Source organism: Nannospalax galili, unplaced genomic scaffold (genome assembly GCF_000622305.1).
Source record: "Nannospalax galili isolate Female #2095 unplaced genomic scaffold, S.galili_v1.0 scaffold364, whole genome shotgun sequence".
Classification (NCBI taxonomy): Eukaryota; Metazoa; Chordata; class Mammalia; order Rodentia; family Spalacidae; genus Nannospalax; species Nannospalax galili.
In genome coordinates, this window is record NW_008352752.1 from 3,181,438 (window position 1) to 3,188,200 (window position 6,763).

A 6,763-nucleotide genomic window follows, 5' to 3' on the forward strand; every position below is an offset into this window, starting at 1 on the left:
GGGAGGGGGAGAGGGAGGGGATGGGGAGGGGGCAATAAAATATAGAAAATACTGATTGAAGAGTATCAGTGTTTCAAAACTTATTTGGATCAGACATAACACTTATGTTGAGTGATTTTTTTTTTTTTCAGTTCTAGGTACGGAACCCAGGATGTATGCTAGGCAAGCACTCTACCACTGAGCTACATCCCCAGCCCTGGAGTGATGGCTTAATATTAGTGAGCTTGTATTCCTCAGTAGTTGCAGCTCTCTAGACTTCTCATTGTACTCATTTATTCATTCAGCAAACATTTAGAGAATACCTATGGTCAGGTCTTTGTTCTAGGTACTAATTATGTGATGAAAAACATTAAACAAGCTTTAAGGAAGGAGGCAAGGCAGTCTGGAATGAAATTTCAGCTACCCTGAAGTCACACAGATTCTGTTATTTCAAGGTAGCTTAGAAGAGTGAAGGAAGCCTGTTTCGGTCCCAGCTGACAATTTATTAACTGTGTCGTTTTGGGTGAGTCTCTTGATATCTCTAAGACACATTTTACTTGAAGCCATGAGCTAACCACTGGTGTATGTGTATTAGTTACTTTGCTGCTGCTGTGATAAAACAGGATGGCTAAGGCAGTTTATGGAGGGAAGAGTTTATTGGGCTTACAGTTCCAGAGGGATCAGAGTTCATCATGGTGGGCAGGTGTGGCAACAGGCAGTGGCTGGGGCAGAAAGCAGAAGGTTCATGTCTTCAGCCCAACTGAAATGGGCAAGGCTGTGGACTCTCAAAGCCCTCCTCCAGTGATGTGCTCCCTCCAGCAAGGCCACACCTTCTAAACCTCCCCAAACAGTGCCACCAACTGGGGATAGAGTGTTCAGATACTTGGAGCCTATGGACATTCTCATTCAAACCACCACGGTGTGGCCAGCTGAAATTTTTTTGAGGACAGGAACAGAACCTGTTTAGAGCTCCTCAATAGAGACTTGGTGGATTCTTGCTGTGTTTTAGGTTTCAGGAGACTGAAACAAGGGCTCCAGATTCTTGCAGGAGGTTTCTTCTAAGTGGCTCTCTGCCTTTGGCCTTCCAGCCCCCACATAAATTCATGATGCTTTCTGTTGTGGCTTGAATCTGAAATGTTTCCCAAAGACTCGTGTGTTTAAACACTTGGTCCCCTGCTGGTGGTGCTCTTTGGGAAGGTTAGGGAACCTTTGGAGGGTAGAGCCTTGCTGGAGGAAGTACCTCACTGGGGCTTGGAGGTTTTATAGCCTGGCCCTACGTCCTGTTTTGTCTCTGCTTTCTGAGTACAGATGCAATGTGTTCAGCCAGCTTCCTTCTCCAGCCATCAGGTCACCATGTCTTCCCTGCCTGTTGCCATGTCGTCCCCTCTATGATGGACTCTGTCCCTCTGGAACTCTTTATCCCTTAACTTGTTTTGGTCAGGATATTTTTTCATAGCAATGAGAAACAAAACTAGGACAGTTTCCATAATGTGATGAGTTCTAGCAGAGTGTATCAGGATAGGTGAGGTTATGCCGCAGAAACAAAAAACATGTAGTCTCCGTGGCTAAAGAACAAGGCTTGTTGTTCATGTTGCTCAGCATCTCAGTCACTCCAGGACCGTAGATCAGCCAGCAGCCTTGCTACAGGCAAGAAAGAGGCTGGAGGATCTGTCCTAATATTAATTGTTGAGGAAGTGATACATCCCACTTCTGCTCATAATTGACCAGCAAGAGCTAGTCATGGCCTCTCCCAACCACCAGGAGCCAGGAAGAGCAGTTGCCACAGAAACACAGTGGTCACAGTGCTGCTTTGTAACGGAGACACACCTCTGGATGTTTCCAGAGAGGTTTGACTGGGGAGGGAAGACCCACCCTGAATATGGGTGACACCATCCCATGGGCTGGGGGCCTGGAATGAATAAGAGGAGAAAGGAGAAAGCCAGGCAAGCACCAGCCTTTACCTCTCTCTGCTTCCTGACTGATGATATGATGTGACCAAGCGCCTTACGCTCCTCTACTCCAGGTAGATTTGCTCCTGCCCTCATGCCTTCCAGGCCATGGTGGACTGTGTTCTCAAACTGTGAGCCAACGCAAACTTCCTTCTGTTAGCTGCTCTTGGTGGGCATTTTATCACGGAATCAAGAAAACTGAAATGGCAAAGTCTGAGCCCTGGAGTGGGAGTTAGTCTCCGGATGCTCCTGAGGTTGCTGTGGCTTCTGCTGCTGGAGTTCAGCGTCAATCCCAACAGCACACCTCCTGGGTCTGCCAGAGGTCTGGATCCCCTAACCCCCTGCACAGGTTCCAGGAGCAGAGCAGCTGTGCACAGGGTTCCCAAGGATTTGCAGGCATACTTTCCACTTATGTTGAGGGTGGTGTGCTTAGCATCCTGGCTCCAGTCAGACCCAGGACTATCCCTACCCCTCCTGATACTTAGACCTTTCCTCTCCTTCCCCTTGCTCCTCCTTCTCCACTCTGGCAGGTTTTATTGGCTTGTGGAAGGCATGCATCTATGGTATGGTGAGTGAGCTTAGGAAAGGAGATACGACCAGACAGTGTTTTGGTTTGATTTCCTATTTTTCAACCTTTTCATTTTATACTTACTTGGACCTTGACTTTGAAAACTCAAAAACCAAGAATCTGACTTTTTTTTCCCCAGTATTGTTGCCCTAACTCTTACCCTTTGTGAAAACTGTGTTTCTTCTCGATGTCTAAACTGATGGAAAAAGAACTGATTAGTACAGTACAGCCCAAAATAGTGAGGATGGAGAGGTGAAAGAGGGGGGACCATACCAGTTACCATAGGCAAATCATGTCCTGCAACTCACATACTCTTAGGGTCAGTGTGAAATGTCCCCCACAGATTCATGTTATTTGGCCTTCAGCTGGTAGTGTTTTGGGAGCTGTGAAACCTTAGGAAATGGTACCTAGATGGAGGAAGTTGGTCCCTAGGTGGCCAGCCTTGGTTTATAGCCAGGTCCTGTTTCTCTGCTTCCTGACCTGCAGAGAGACTTGAGCAAGCTCCTGTCACCATGGGTTCCCCATCATGATAGATCATGATAGACTCTATCTCCCCAAAATTGTAAGTCAAAATAAATCCTTCTTTCCCTAAGTTGCTTCTTTCAGGTGTTTCAGCGCAGTGATGAGGAAAGGAACAAATACACAGACTAATGCTTTTTTTCTACAATCTTTTTTTTTTTTTTATATTTGTGGAATATATATGATACAGACACATATGGGAATTCATTGCCCAACACATGCACACACGCATGCACGACAACATGTATATATTTGATATATATTCATATATTCACCTCTGGTGATATTCACCCTCATCTCTGGTGATAAAATTTATTCACAAATATAAATAAGCCTACAGATGTGTTTCACTAACAGACTAAACCATGAAGGTGGGTGGATGTGGATGGTTTGGGCAAAGCCAGGCAATCCCTCAGGCTGTGTGAGATGTAAACAGCAGCGAGCTTCACACACTATTCCTGAGATTCAGTCTCTAATGGCTCTTTGCTCCAGAGAGCCAATTCCATCTCAGCCACAGGAGGGCCCCTGTCCCCTGAACTGCTTGTCACACAGGCTGGGAATTCAGAGGTAAAATGAGGAGCAGATTCAGAGCAGAATAACAGTATTTTTTTTTTTTATTGTATGGGGGGGTGAATGGAATATTTAGCTCTCATTCAACATTTCCTCCAATTGGCAGTGCCTGTGGGTGGCATTTTCTAAGTATTAGTTAGACTAGACTTTGGACAAAAGTCCCTGTCCTGGGCAGATCAATGCGTATGCAAAAAATGCCATAACAAGCTCTCTGTCCCCACCCCATTTCACACCCTCACTCCCCAGAGGTAGTCAAAGGCATGTTGTGACACTGGCTAGAGTGTGCTCTGTTCCAGGGTGACCCAGAGGAACCATCTTGCCACAGCTGTTCCATCACAGTGAACAAAGGGCAGGGGCTGCTCAGAAACCCCTGGCTCCGGGGCACAGCACTGGGGCCTCTGCCACCATGTCTGTCGACAGGAACCACAGTCACCCTTCATGGAGCAGCTTCCTGTAACTGTGGAGGAACTGTGGCCAAAGGTGACCTCACCTTGGCTGCACAGCAACTTCCAATATTTACTATAATGATGAATAGCTCTCACATCTCTGGGGTGTAGATGAGCTGACTTATCTCTCCTAACCAGCCCTGAAGCATGCCCATTCACAGGGTGGGCATAAGCTCCGTGTTTCCTGGTCTTGTGAATAAATAGTGCTTTGGGTCTCAATGCTTTTGCCATGTCCACTTTCTTCCCTAGGTGGTTCCTGCTCTCTTCAGAGTCATGGGAAGTGGAATTAGCTGTAGCTACATTGGGAGCAGGGTGGGTCTGACCTGTGGTAGAACTGGTTTGGGTTTGGGTGGGAAAAGGTGAGCAGAACAGGATGTTGTCTGGGGTTCCCCTTTCCCATAAGCATCAGCATAGCTAGGTTGCAGCAAAATTGCTCTGGCTGCTGATGCCCACGCCTCCTCATCCATCGCCCTAGTGGGGTAATGCTGAGGCCAGGACAGAATTGTTCCAGTGGGGGTGGGGCAGGGGGTAGGGGCTCCTTCCCTGGAGCTCTGACATGAATTACACAGACCTTGCACTTGCCTAGACTGGGTTAACTCCTCCTTTCCACAGGGGGCATGAGGAGAACCAGCTTCCCCATTAACTTGGGACCTGCATTTCATCGACTTCCAACATGCGGGATCCCAGTTCTGGGGACATCTGTGACCTGTTGTGCAGTAATAGCTTGGTTTTCCCCGTGTTCGGCTCCCTCCCCAAGTACTTAGTGTTAAATCATAGGGGAAGGAAGTGTGAGCAGAGGAAAAACAGCACTATTACACGACCCCCGATGAGACCGCTGTGATAGAATTAAAAGCTGCCGCCCTAGGACATTCTAACAGATGACATTGTGAGGTTGCCAAGGTAACCCACCAGGATACAGTTCCAGCATCTTTGGGGTTGAAGCTGGGTAGATGAGGTCAGTTAGAGGTAAGGCCCAGCTGCCAGGGTCTGTCCCCTAACTGGCCAGCCTAGGGGAAAATAGAAGTAGCTTTGTATACAATGTGAGTCCAAGGCTTGGGTCTTCATTGGATATTGCAGGTGAAAAAGAATCAACATTTTGGATAATTGTTGAATGCAGGCTATACAGAGCTATTAAAGAGCTGGGTCCTATAAGTTCATACAATTCACATTTATCAAACACCTACTATGTGCCAGGTAGAAAGCATCAGAATGTACTGGAAGACTGGTCAAGAGTTTCAGAAAAACACTCAAAAAGCTAGGGCCAGGCAGGGAAAATGTCACCAAACACACTTAAATACCCAGTGTTAGTACCAAGGAAAATGTCGAGTAGAGGAAAACTATCAGAATAGAAAAACAAAACGAAAAAACTAAAACTAAAACCATACACCAAAATAAAACTGCATGCAAAATTTTATAGAGTGGAAAGGATTTTCTTAAATCAATCTCTCTTTTTCCCTCTCTCTTCCCCTCTCCCTGTCTTCCCCCATCCCAACTGTGTTTTCTTGTTGACCACTGACTGGCACCGAAGGGTCTGACCCCCAGGCCCAGGGGCAAGATCTTTAGGTGGACACCTCCCTTTGACTTCATAAATAGGTGTTCAACTCTAGAAGTGTCCTGGCTGCCTATCCTGTCTTACTCCTCTCCTAGAGCACAAGCTCAAATGTAGAGGGTGAGGCTGGAGAACCCTGGGATAGAGCTGGGGAAGGATGCCTGAAAGTGATGGGTGGAGAGGAAAAGGAGGGGAAACCAGAAACAAACCAGGGGTGGGATGGTGGAGAGGAACAGAAGCCCACTGGCTACTAGGAAGAAAATCCCCAAGTAGAGCTAACAAGATGAGTTCCTGCGAACAAGACAGTGTTTCCTCACCCCCTGGGGGTTGTTATTAGTACCAGACAGACCTCATTAAAACGCAGGGCCTACACCAGCCCTCCAACGTGTTGCACCAATGTCTAAGAGCCCCTCTTCGCCGAGCCAGAATAGGGAGATAATCAACTAGATCTCGGTCCCCTTATGGTGATGATAATAATTGATACCAGCTATCCAGTGCTTCCATTTACATTTAGCAACCCACAAGGAAGAAGTGCTATTTGGCAAATGAACAGGGCCAGTCACCCAAGTCACAGGGGAGTGCAGACAGAATCCAGGAAGCCACCCTGACCATTTGGCTCTAGGGTTCCGGCTCTTAATCCCTGGTAAAATCTGCTTTGTTTAAATCACCTCAAGTAATCGCTGCCTCACACCTTCATTTTGGTAAAAAACAACTCTGTCCCCAGGGAGGGGGCTTATTTGTGGAATTTTCTCTTTGGGCGGCACATGAGGGGCCAGGCTAGATGACCCCATTCTATTAAGATCTCAAACCTTTGGACCCTGGATAAGGCAGAGTAGGGCGATCAAATGGCATGTGTCTCCTCCCCAAGTGCTAACTACTAAGAAATAACTTGGGCAGCACCCGCATGCTTGGTGAGGCTCCCACCTGTGGAATAGGGTCCAGGAATGGCCCTCCCTCCAGGTACACCCCCTCCCGCCCCCGTCGCCGCCGTCATTAGCATCTTGATGGAGTCGCCCTCCCAGCCTCCTGGCAGGCATCCTCGGGGCATCCCAGTCTCCCACGTGCTGTCCTGGGTGAGGAAGGGGTGGAGAGGGCGGGGCCGGGAGCCAGGAGGTGGGGGACCCGGGGGAGGGGGAAGGGGGCGCGGCGGAGCACGGGCGGGTCTGCGGCTCGCGCCCAGCAG